The sequence below is a fragment of the Pygoscelis adeliae genome, unplaced genomic scaffold, assembly GCF_000699105.1.
Source record: "Pygoscelis adeliae isolate BGI_AS28 unplaced genomic scaffold, ASM69910v1 Scaffold80, whole genome shotgun sequence".
Taxonomy (NCBI): domain Eukaryota; kingdom Metazoa; phylum Chordata; class Aves; order Sphenisciformes; family Spheniscidae; genus Pygoscelis; species Pygoscelis adeliae.
In genome coordinates this window covers 533843-547670 of record NW_008823958.1, presented here as the reverse complement: position 1 = coordinate 547670, position 13828 = coordinate 533843, and positions in this window count along the sequence as shown.

Genomic DNA, 13828 nt, shown 5'->3' with positions numbered 1-13828 from the left:
TAACATGCAGTCTGCAGGCGTGTGATTCAGTACACATTCCTTGGGAATGTATTTGGCCTTTGGCCCTGTGTCTCACAGGGCTCCTGAGGAGAGAGCAGCATGCCTATAAATTTATGACTGGATTACCTGTCATGTGTTATTCCTTACCTAATTGTTTCTGTAACCTATTGTTATCCTTATTATTGTTCTTTCCCATTATCCACTTAGGACTGCTTAATGTATGTGTTGCAGGGGAAACAATGAAATTTGGGTCAATACTGCATTTTTCATGAAAAAGCTATTTTTATCCCAAAATACAAACAATATGGCTATAAATATTCCCTGTCTTCCATATATTAAATTTTGATTCGCATTTAAACATTGATTTCAAATATATTCTCATCCTTTTATGGTTAATACAGAGACAAGAGCTGTAAATTAGAGCTGGATTCTGGGGAGAAAAAAAAATTACTCTCTGCTCAGGACCCCACAACGCTGGATGTCTGGAAACGGTTGGAGGGGATGGAGCAGAGGAGTAGATGCACACAGAGCTGCTGGTAGGCAGAGATTAGGGAGCGTGCAAGGGCTCAGGCAAGAGCAGCAGCAGCCTGGAGTCCAGACGGAGGGAAAGGCAGGGAAGGAGTTAGTCACACAAGGAGAGCAACCACCCCCTTACTTAAGAGCGACAAACTCCCACTTCTTCCCGGATGGCTCGTCTGGCTGTCCCCAAGCACCTGTACCATCCTGCCCGAGCATGTAGGCTCTGGCTCTGCTTTTGCCCTTCATCTAGCTCACAGCACACCCTTTACCCTCTCAGACAGCTTCATATGATGGATCTTGATGACATTTAGCCAGAATTTTCTTAAACTTTACGTTTAATTTAAAATCATCCATGACTGCATTCAGATGACTACTTCCCTGGTCACAGATATAAATCTGCTATCAATAATAGTAGAAAAGGCAACTATAAGTAAATTTCTTTGACTGTTAAGATTTATATCTGGTATTTCCTGCTAAATCTGTGGTAGTACAATGAGAAAATCTTTCAAACTGGTAGAAAACATACCACTAGTACGTGCAATATTTTGCACAGCTGTAGTAGTTTCCAATTAAACACATTACAAATTTGACAAAGCCTCTATGAACACTTCACAATTTTTAAATATAACGTCTGATTTCCATTGCATGAGGTAGAGAGGCATTATGCCATCGTATATGTGGTGAAATTAGCAAGGGTAACCAACTTGGTCAAGGACATGAAAATACACAGGCCATAGTCACGTGCTCCTAGAGGCTTATCTGGCAGACTCAAGGCAGATAGGAAGTAAAAGCAATGCAATTAAAAAATTGTTATTTTTGGTTTAAAACCTGTGGCAACTAAGTCTACTTAAAAAATGGAGTCAGACTTCCTTGGGAGAGGGTATTCTATAGACACCTATAAAAGGCTTCTTCAATGTGGTCTGGAAACACCTGATACTGTGGTCGTGACATTCCATGGGATGAACCATGCTTTTTCAACATAGCAATTCATGTGGAGCGTATTTTAGAAATAAGTATTTTCTTTACCTAGTTTAGGACACATGCCACAGCTTAGACGTTTAGTACTTTTTTTTTTTTAAATAGCAAAACTTATTAAACAGTTTTATGTTTTACCTTCAAAGCACAGTAATGGAAAATCATATCACACAGCAGCTTCTGCCCACGCTCACTAGCTAGAACCATAACAGCATATGTTAATGTATACTATCTAATGTACTTTTAATTCCTTTATAATTTAGGGAGTTGTACAGAGAAAGAAAAAATGTGGAGGAAGAATAAGAGGATATCGGTATTAAGCAAGAATACATTCATAATTTTTGAAGCTTTAATTTGTAGCAAAAAGTAGATTTATGTTTATGTCAGAATAGCATTACCATTGCCTCTTTTAGAGGAATGTTCACTATTCAAGTATACAGTTTAAAACTCTGTGGAAGAGAACTTCCTCTTTCAAACATGGTTTTCCCCCTCAAAAAAAAATAAAAATCAGGGAAAACAGACCCTGCTTACCCTCCTTCCTGACTGACTCCTCCAGGTTGATAGGATGATCAGTTTGGAGAGCAGGATTAGGTTCACATAAAATTGGAAAAATTGGAATTATTCCATCACTGAGGCACAAGAAAGGTCTCCTCTCTCACCAATTTTATAGCATTGTTACTCCACTGAGCTGAGTCTGGGAAGAAAGTAAAGCAATCAAGCAATTTACAGTAAGCTCTGTTTTACTGCATGTTTCGGTAAGTAGGCATGTATGATATTATAGATATTCTGTCCAAAAAAATCCATCTTACCAAATTGTTACCAGGTTCGGTTTTAAACTGGTAAAGATATAACTCTTATTTTAAATAATGTTTTAAAGTGACCTGAAATAACTTCTGTGTTTAAATGCACATCATAGCTTTAAGCTGCAATGACTCTGGACATTCCTGGGCTAGGTGCAACTTCTGTTTGTTCCATTAGAAAGCTAGAAATACAGTCTTTCCAGAGGTATAAATCATATGTTTTTAGCTCTTAAGCATCACATATACCAGATCTTAAACCTGTCACTGCTGTTGGAAAGTATATTAGGCATAATGGAGCTCGAGCCAGTGTAATTTTGGAAAGGAAATTCTACTTTTTACTGGAAAAAAAAAATCATTCTAGCCTCTTGTTTCTTTGAAACATGGCAGCTCAGTGCTTTGGCATGTTAAAGAAAGCATATGTTAAAGTAATGTCAGGCGCCTTCAATTACAAGCATAGTGGAAAGTCCAGCTAGGCTGGAAACACTGACCCCCATCTGTGAGGGCATTTAATCTTCTACTTATATTTAAGCATGTGCTTTGAGATGGACGTCTCATGCTTGAAGTTAAGGAATTCCTACATTTCACTGGAAATTTCTTGTGTAGAAATGACCTAAAATTACTAGGAGAAAAGCTACATATCCAACATAAACAAACTTCAATTTTTAATTCCATTACCCTGAGTAGAAAAAGGGCAGAAGAAATGGAGTATTCTCCATCCTTTGAATACTTGTACACACAATCGGTATTGCCCCAATATGGAGAACATAAGCACAGCATTTCTGCAGCATCTCTCCAGAAGCTGATGGACCCCCCAAAAAAGGAAACTATCCCACTGATCTGGAGATGTAGCTGTCTACAAAGGTGAGCATATGATGCACCGCAAAGAAAACATCTTATATTCCCCCAGTGCAGACAGTAATTTTTTCTTGCAGATAAACGGTAAGAATCCTAACCAGATCATTATAATGGATGCATTTCACTGGAAATATTAATCCCATCTTATGAGAGCATTTGAACACCTCTTGGATTTTCCTTACGTCCTCAAATACTTTGCTGGGTTAAGGCTCAAGCAAGTATTATATGCAACAGAATTAATTCTGGTTTATGTATATTTGTGTGTGTGTGAGTAACTCTGTTTAGGTCACGTAAAATAAATGCAAAGACAAGCATGTTAGCAGCAAAGTGACCCTTTAGAAGTCCTAAAAAATTACTCTTGCAGTCCATAGTCCAACATTTAATAATGCTGAACTTGATAAGGGATCTCAGAACCTGAAAAAGGAGATCTGAAAGGCACCTTTATAGAAAACAATTGATTTGCTTCATTTCATTGAAATGGCTAATGCTTTGATGGTTCATATTTACAATAGCTTGTCCTGTTCTTCAATGGAGTTGATATGTTGGAGTCTTTAACACCATAAACTTGATCAAAACTTCCTGGGTAATAAACAGAGCAGATTTAAGATGTGAGCCCCCTCCCCATCATGCTACTGCAGCCCATCTGTGTGCCAATTTGTAACTAAAGACATGAAGAAATGTGTTCTTCATGCTCAGATACCCTTGGTAGTTGAAAATAGTTCTGAGAGCTCAATATGCAAACTGGGTTCAGAGTCTGAAAGACTTCCGAGTGAAAGATTTGACCTTCCATAGCAAAGGCTGTAGCTTGGCTAAATCCATTACTGAGAGAAGAGTTTTTACACACCTCACAATGCAATCTGGATTTTAAATTTTGCCTGGCTTCAAAAAAATACCCCAACTTCCTCCCTACCTTTCAGCAAAGGGTAAATGTCTTCCCACCATCCCAGAATTTACATCAAAAGGCAAAGCTTCCAAGATCACATATAGCCATATTTGGGGGGTGAAGTGTTGGGGGGTGATTGGAAGATTTTGGCAGCAGAAAATGGAAGTTTTGACTTCTCACTCTCTGGTTTGAACTACTATTAAGTCATTAGAGAACAACAATTTCCCCCCTCCAAAAGCCGGTTTTGTCTTCTATGAAGATATTTGACGGTGTCACCGCCACTCCCCATCCACGACAGCTCTGGTCAGATACGCAACATCTCAACAAATGCACTGCCGAGCAGTCCCTGCAAAGGGATGCTGGGCTGGCTTGAGAGAGGGGGCAAGTCTGCTAAAGTCACACATGAGAAGTATCACTCCTGCACATTGTGATCCGTGTGTCGTGACGGCGTGATGGGACATTTTGGCAGGACTTCTAGAAAGTTTCTCTCATCTCATCTGTCTCTCTTCATTCTGTCTGTCTGCTCTGTTAATTATTTATTTGTCAAAAAAGTAAACAATGGGATAAAATAATACATAATTCTTACTCTTGTAATGCTGCAGTAACAGTATGGCAATTGGATTTGAGAACTAGGTAAATACACTAAGAGCAAGGTTACTCATCATAGTCTTTCTATGCTGGCACATATCACTAACAATGGTTTTTCTCATGCTAAATTTCAAGTAACTTTGAATTTTTAAGTGTGTATTAGCAACCATATTTATGTCTGACTGTTAAAGCTACCTCTTTGCTCACCATTCAAGGGTATTTCTGAGACTTAACAATTAGACTATTTATACTGGAGGATTATAGTTGTAGTACTTGTGGCTCTCACATCCCATTTTGTCACTTAGTTGCTTGAAAATCACTGAAGGCACATCTCAAAACATATTTTTAAGCATGGAGATACACAGATAGGTGTCCAGTGTGATTTTCATACACACTCAGTACCTGACTCCCATAAAACCAGTAACTTTATAAAGCTGGCTCAGAATCAGAGCCGCCATCACAGACATTTCAACATCTATATTTCTTTGCATGACTACAGACTTATTAAATTCTCTGAGCAAAACCTGGCCACATTCAAGACACTTCCATTAATGCTTATAAACAAAGATTTCACTTTATTCTTTTCTACTACTGTTACATTTTTAAAAAAATTTTAAAAGAGGAAAAAACAAACAAAAATGCAAGTAACTGAAAAAGCTAATAATAGACAACAATGGAGATGTTTTCTTGTAAAATGTTTTGCCTGATGTGCTGCTGTGTAGCAGTTCTATGTGTTCCTAAATACGAATCATCTTTTCCGTATTTGTGCAAGTCCGGCTGTCCTTTTGACTTCCCTAATTGCATGCATTCTTTTAGCAACATCATTGATTGGATCAAAGTATAGCTTTATTATGTTGTTCTTTTTCTGAAAGCAAGTTATCTGAATTGCTGGAAATGAAAACATTTATTTTCCAATAAAATTAAGTCTATGTGTCTGGTCTTCAAGAAAGACCATGCTCTCTATCTGTTGTTACATTTCTCAGTACAAATAAATACATTGATTTTTAGTAGAGGTTTTCATATAATAATAATATTTAACTAATAAGAAAAGCATGGATAAATACTAGAAAGAATTATAACAATGAAACCCCCTCCAAATTAAAGAAAAGGTCTAATCCAGGTGAGTAGAAAAAAGGGTTAAAAAAATTGCAAGAATTCAAGAAGCTTAGATGACTTTGGAAACACAGATCAAAAACAAAGAGACTGGAAGTATAATTAACTCCATTACTGCTCAGTCAAATGAAAACAGCTGTGACACCCTGTCTTATTTATGACAGCAGCAAATAGCTCTATTCCCTTGCTGGTTATTGCTGTAGGACAGCAGTGGTTCTACAGCAGGTGAAATAGAAACAAGCTGCTAATATTTATGTCACTAGATCAGGTTATGGATACAAGATTTATGCAAAAGTTCTATAAAAATATCTAAGTAGCTTTTATATCTTCCTGCAGCAATCCTTTTCCAATAGCAAACTAAATATCTCTTTATTAAATATGATCCTACACTCTGAGTAGTATTGTGGCACAAAGGCAGCTCCCCCACTGCTAAAGATGAGAATGTGTTTTCACTGCAAAACCAGTTTTGTTCACTCTGTAAAACATAAATAAAAAGCCATTTAGGTCTCAAAACCACTCATTTATTTGCAGATCCAAGTTAGACTTTGTCAATATGGAACAGGACATGCGTTAGGTTGATAATAGAACTGTTTGCTGTACTTCAAAGAGCCTGGGTTTGCTTTAGAAGTATGGAAAGCAAGCAAGACAAATAGTTTTCAGATTAAGGCCTTTATTTTATTAGCAAATGTCATTAAATCAGATGCTACCTACTTTGATATAAAAAAATGTGAGTGGGCAGAAGATTTCCTAAAGTGGTTTTTTACCCTGCAGCTTTAATCACTTTGCTTCCTACACCTAATCAGTTTTACTTCTTACTCAGACAAACTGCCCATTAAATAATGACTGAGAAATAAGATTGTCAATAACACGGCAGAAAATAAAGCAAGTAGGATGCTGCACACTTCACTGCTAACCTTTTTACCCTCTCCCCTGCTCATCAACTTCCCTCCTCCCATTCCCCTCCAGTTTCAATGCTGTCTGCACTCCCCAGCTCCACAGGGCGTTGACACTTGCTTGCTCCCCACCACAGCCCCTGCCTGCACCCCCACATATCCAAACTCCTTTATTTCTTCACCCCTCTTCCATCATGCACCAGGAGTTTGTTCTCTAAGCACCTCACTTTGGTCCCATGTGTCCAGACCCACCCCTCGCAACAGCCACTGCCTTCCAGTGGGTTCGAGCAATCTTGCCGTCCCTCCGAGAAGAAGTCACCTCCTCCACCTACCCCACGGATCCCACGCCAGGGACCTGAGTGGCATACAAGGGTCCCGATCCCTCTCCTACTGCAACAGCACATGCCCAATGCTCCTTCCCTCCCCTCCCAACATCACTCTTCTTCCCCTCTTTATGGGTGTTCAGTATGAATATAGTGGTTAAACATTGGAACAGGCTGCCCAGGGAAGTGGTTGAGTCACCATCCCTGGAAGTATTTAAAAGACGGGTAGATGAGGCGCTTAGGGACATGGTTTAGTGGGCATGGTGGTGTGGGGTTGATGGTTGGACTTGATGATCTTGGAGGTCTCTTCCAACCTTAATGATTCTATGATTCTATGATTCTAAGAGTAACATCAGGAACCAGCCTCTGGGGTATGGCTATGCTGGAATACCTCTACTGTGCTGTGCCACCATCCCTGAGTAACGCAGGAATAATGGAGTAGCTGAAGCTGGGGCTCAAACAGACACCATGTGTCTTTGTGTCTCCCATCTGGTTCTCGCATTTTTTTTAGTATTTCTCCAAAATCAACAGTGTTGATAATATTCCCTGTGATCTGTTGGACCCACCAACTGCATATCCAAACAGAAATGCCATCAAGATGACCACAAGGATTTCAGATGCAGGCAGAAACAAATTTGCCCTTTTTCTATCACACAAATATGTGGATCTAGAAGGTCTAAGACTCCCTCCTAGTTTGACTTTCACTGAAAATAGTGTCCAGAAACCCACTGAGTAACTACACATGTATTTAGGTATTTCGTTACGTACAAGCACAGCACAGACCATGGTGAGCTTCCCATGTGGTCTCATTATACTTTTACCCAGCCTTCTTGCACCCGTCCACAAAAAAACACAGGCATCTTCTCTCTTTGTGGTAGCCTTTAGCATCTTGTTACTGACTAGTTTGGAAGACATTTTTTGGTCCTGGCTCTTACAATTATTTATGACAGAGAATACAGGAGTGAAACTCTGGATCTGACAAAGCCGTGAGCAAAACTCCAGCTGGCCTCAGCGGCACTAAGGTCGAACTGCTGGCAGCCCTGTGGGCACATGCACAACAACCACGTTAAGACAACTTGGCATTGTCACACGAACACTGAGCCGCTGCTTTCAGCTCTTCCACAATGCAGATGCTTTGCCTCGATCTGGCAAATAATTTATCCAAGTTTTGAGTAACAGTGGGAATATTTGTAGTCTTTAACTGACAAAGGGATGAATTCCCCCTATGTTTACTTCCTGCATGATGGAGAAGTAGCACTAGATGCCCACAGGAAATAAGGATATAGTAACCATATTTTCTAGCCCTTTTCTTAGGGAATAAAATTCCTCATTCCTGCCTAGTACAAAGACCCAGACCCACAAGATAATTTGGGCAAGCAATGCAAAGAAAAGTGGTACTGAAATCATGAACAAGGTAAATGCTTGCCTGGGTTTGGACCACAAATCAAATTCTCCCAGACTTCACTGAAATCCCAGATGATTTCCCTGCTTCCAGGAAAGACCCTGCATTTCTTGGCTTTCTCAGTCTTCCTGCAGCTGCAGCACAGCATCACCATCACAGCTGTGAAGGCAACATGCAGTGGCCAGCTGTGCTCGGCTTCCCACGGAGCCATCCCTGTGAACACTGCTCAGAGAGATCCAGGACAAATGAGCTGAGCATCCCTGGCAGCCAGAGCCATGCGGGGCCTCTTTCTGCCACACTGTCACTGAGAAGACTCAAAAGTAGGGTTTTTCATTTCGGCTTTGTGGAGAGGGTCAGATTCTAAAAATTATCATGAAATTCCATTTTTGCTTCTTCTGGGCGAGTTATTTTGTTGATAGAAAATTGCAGCCAGCTTTAGGTGGCTGTTCGCTCTGTTAGAGGCCCTCAAGCAAGGCGAAGCACAGAAGACCCAGAGCACAACGAAAGACTGAAGTGGTCAAAAGAACGGCAGGGTATGAGGGATGCTGCAAAGGGCATGCAGCTGGCAAGGCCAAATACCTTCAAATCTTTGGCCAGGAGGAGCTGGACTGTAAGGTACCTGAGGCACCTGCACAGAGAGGGCTGATATCCCTCAGAACCTAAGGAGCCTTGCACCCTGTTGACCAACAGCCAGAGGAGCACAGGACAACAAAGATACCTCAAAGGGTACCATGAACCCAGGTTTGGGCTGCTGAATCAAGCTCTGAGAGCTGATGATGAGCCCTGGACCACCTTCTCAGGAAAACGTTCTTCTCTGGCCTTCTGCAAAAGGTTGTGGTCAAACCAAAGAATATGGTTGACATGGTAATATATGTGTTGATACAGCAGACGTCTTCACCACGTTGTACTCGCTATTTTGTAGCTTGCCAATAGCACGACTATAAATTTTCCTCTATTATAATAGCAAAATTAGATGATCCTAACAGTCATTTGTGAAGAAGCATATGAGACTACCAACAATCAACACAGGAATAAATTATTTTGTAACCTTAATGTCAGATCCACACAGAAAGCAGATTCACTGCTTCTGGCATGTCTTCCCAAATTTGGCGTATAACCTAAAGACAAGCAATGTTCAAAAATTAGAAACAAGAAATACAGACTGCCCTGGTACAATTCTGTTGATCTTTCAGCAACATAATCAAAAGAAGAATGTAGTCGATGAGGTAATCATGTTTTTAGAAATTCAATAGTTCTTCTCTTAAAGTAAATATGATGCTATTGAATATAACTTATCCAGAGAGTAGAAATATAATAGTACTTCAAATCAAAACAGAGGAGCTAAAAATAAAATTAAAAAACACATTTGAGTAAGACATACTGTACTTCAGTTAAAATAACAGCTAAATGTCAGCTTATATTTCTGTATAGCAACATCTTTGACCCACAGAAGACCACAAAAAATATTTTGTGTTTCAAATAGGGGAGCTATATTAATTCTATTTATTGAAATGAAAAAAAAAAGGACTTTTAATTAACAGCTGTAAATTGCTTATTAACCTCAAAATAAATTAATTTATTTATCTGTCCCTAGTCCACATCACTGAGATGGCAATAGTAATTAAAAAACAGATAAACTGTTAAAAATATCCATAATTTAATACACTTAGGTGACCTGAATTCTTAAGTGTGCAACAACAGAGATATTAAAAACCATCACACTGATAAGATTCTGCTTTAAAGATGAGACCTCATATGCCAACTTTCAACAGAGAGTGATTTCTTAAAGTCAAGTCATAAACCCTAAAACTGGGATTTCATGGAGACACTATAATTTATAATACTTCTGCAGTTTTCAATTATTCAGATGCTCATGGCCCAACAAATTGAATAATGAATGGAGTAATGAATTGAACCCTGACAAGATGATAACAGAAAATATTATGAGTAGTCAGTACACAGCGGAACCCACTTACAGAAAGATCCCTCAAAGAAATAACTTGTTTGAAGGACACATTTTCTCTTGAAATCCAAAAGACTTGCAGGAATATGTGTGCAGGAGTTGCCAGTAACAAATAACCACTAAAGGCAGAAACCTGCAGAACAGTATATTTCTGGTGACCGAACTGTGAATCATAATCATAAATAGGCCAGTTATATTTTCTGTGGATGTAGGTTATGCATTTCATTATTGCTTTTTTTCCCTCCCTCTAATGCCACAGAGAGAGAAAAAGAATGGCCATATAAATTCTTAAACACTTTAGCTGCAGGCTTAGCCTTGGAGGTGTGATGATATTCCACAGATGCTAAAGCACACGTCTTAACAGTATTTAATACATCTGCATCAACACTGCAAGCCAGAAACATAAATAATAAAAATTATAAATATACTATTCAAAAATGGTGATAGATAATGCACATTTGTATCTCCCAGCTAGTATTAAAAGGAGCGGTGCAGGCAGCCAGCAAATGATGTGTTTAAAAAAAAAAAGACATAGGTTTAAAACAAAAAACAACCCCCCTCCCCCAAAAAAAAACCCCAAAACCAGATTAAAACAAAACACTATTCTGCATCAGCAAAGAGATAGGTAACTTGTCCTACATATTGAGATTTTATGAGATATTGACCACTGCTTCAAACGAAGGTAAACAGCTCTGCCTTCCAAAAACTGACCCTGAACTTTTTGCCAAAAATCAAAATAAGCCTTTTATGGAAGTTTGGAGCAACTGTAAGAGCAAAAAAACCTGACTCCTATTACAGTAGATCCAAACCCAAAGCCAGTTATTTGTGGCATGTTTCGCTTGAATCCAGGGTTGGTCCTCAGTGCTAGGTCAACACTTTTACTGGGCTCATGCCAAAGACCCAAATAGCTGTAAACACTGGAAAAGCTGGAAATAAACTTAACAGCTCAAGACTGTTTGTGACTGTACTTTTGCACTATCTATTTTGATTCAGCAGAGAAAACTGGATAGTATCAGAAGCCCCCGAGCTTAGTTACATTGGGTTTCCCACAAGCCAGGGCAAAAAAGTCAAGAAGTTGGGACATTTTAGTAAATATTCAAATTCTTGGGCATTCTTGGGCACAGCGGACTTCTCACCCCCTCCTTGTACCAAATAACTCTTCCTCATGGGACTATTGGGAAAGAAGTGTGCATATTTCTCTGAAATAGTGAAAGAAACTGCCCATTTCCAGCATTCTGAAGGAAAAACCCAGTATCCCAGGAACCAGTGACCAGGTGGCACAGCCCACCTTTCAGTAGCATCTCCAGGTGCTCCGTTCCTATATGGACACCTCTAATGTGCCATGACAGCTCATCAAAAAGCCACATCAGTTGGGAAAACAGATCTGCGCTTTGGAAGTCTCCAATATCGGCACAGCTCCTACCACATGCAGTTCCCCAGCTCACCAGCCTTTCAGAAGCTCCCGTGCTCTCACATTTGTATGAACTCTCCCTAGACCACCTCCGTAAAAATCCACGAGCTGGGTTACAAGCGTACAGTGAGCCTAGACCGCACATGCACACCCATCCCTTCTTATAAACTTAAAGGGATTTAGTCAGCTCTTAGCACCCAGAAGACCTGTTCTTATGCCACAGAGAAATTCAGATCTCTGCTGTAATACTGTAAATCCATAATTAACTACATGGGTGGAAGAAATAAAAATATACAAATACCTAAACTGTGTGTATATGATTCGTTTATTGATTTCCTCTCATAAGAGAGGGAAAAGCAAGCATATCTGGAAGTTTGGACTAGCACTAGCATTGAAAAGGCAAGTCCGTCTTAACAATGAATCGGCTTTGAAAATGAGATAGAATCTCTAATAGGATCACTGTAATTACACTTAAAAATCACTTACATTTTTATTTCAGCATTTTCAGTACCCTGCTAGTAGTAAGTGACCTCCAATCATATCCTAAACATTAAATTGCACCCTTTGCCTTTCCATTTTTCTTCAGAAATTGTTTTTTTAACAGGTCTGTCACTGTTCTCTTCCCATAAGCATTTTTTTCTAGTATTTAACTCATCAGTTGTGGCAGCTTGCATTGCTTATCAAATCCAATATCCCATTACTGAAATCATGATCTAGCAGTAAAAACACATTGATTTGTGTTTACTGTTAATATTTTACAGCTTAAAGGACATTTTCTTAGCTAGAATAATGATTTGCTGCTCAATTCTGTCATCTTATCTCATACTGAGTAGCTCCAATGAAGCCAATAGGATGGTTTACTTAGTATGGCAAGACTCAGCGTAGCGCGGGTATATGATTCTTAACTAAAGAGAGAAACTTTTGAAGAATTTTAAATAAATTATCACCACCATCCTTAAGCTCAACTGTTATTGAAGGCAGTGGGAACTGCCCCAGAGAGAGCCTAGTAACTAGTTTTATACAGGCTGAAACTGTGCTCACCTTCCTGCATTTTTCTTCCCCACAAAAGAGCCGTGAAGTGCTAAAGGGACAGACATGCAGTGTTCTTGCAAAAGATATGGGAAAGCTCTTTGCTAAAGGCTGACCTGGAAATAGTCTATGCCTCACTTGAAGACGAGCCTCCTGAACACAGATTCAGCTCTTCTCAAAGGGATGCTTCACCAAAGCAATCTAAATTTCAGCGTGGTGGTGGCGCCAGTATAATTTTGGTATGGTGGAGCCCTGCCCCTGCAAGGTGGGGGACTTTAAGGGAAGATTTAAAGTCTTTTTAAGGAACATAGCATATGGAAAATATCAGCCAGCTACTGTTAAGAGAAAAATCACCTAAAATATGTATTTCTGAAGCACTGGCACTGCTAAAACCTTTTTCCAATGGTATTTTCTTTAGCTGGGGCCTCTGTTTGATAGTCTTCAGATTTTATTTTACTAGACTGCTTTTCTCCCGTGGGTCTCTTAACAGGAAAAGCACCGCTGTGTCTTCATCACTACTTTGTACTTCTCATCCTTTGTCTGGTATCTTTCTAAGAAATGCATTTCCTTCATGAAAAAAATCGGTCATGTGTGGATGGTGAAGAGCCCTGGGCAAGGCTGTTGCCTTTACTTCCTTGATCTGTACAGCCTGTACTGTCTGAGTCTCCATTAAACAGTTTGGGTTACAAATGACTCAAAATTTTAATAAAAATGGTGATTTGTTTCTATGCCTTAGTTCACACATTAGCAATAATAGGCAAGGCACTAAAACAGGGGCAATATTTAAATCCTGTTACGATTAGTGCTCCAATATTTCCCAAACATGTTGGGGTCTCCAGATGAAAGAGGTCGTGTAAGTATAAAACTGCTATTTTGTGATAGTTTGTTAGCTCTGTCAAATAAATCTTTATCACGCAAACTTATCTATCTCATCTCCTCTTAGGGCTAGCACAGCTTGCTGCTGGTGTTTTGGGGTATGCCTCCTGTGGCAGCATCAGAGCCGTTCAGTGGTTCGCATCTCCCTCCACGCCGCAGAGCAACATTTATGCAAGCAGTTCATGCTGATGCTAATAT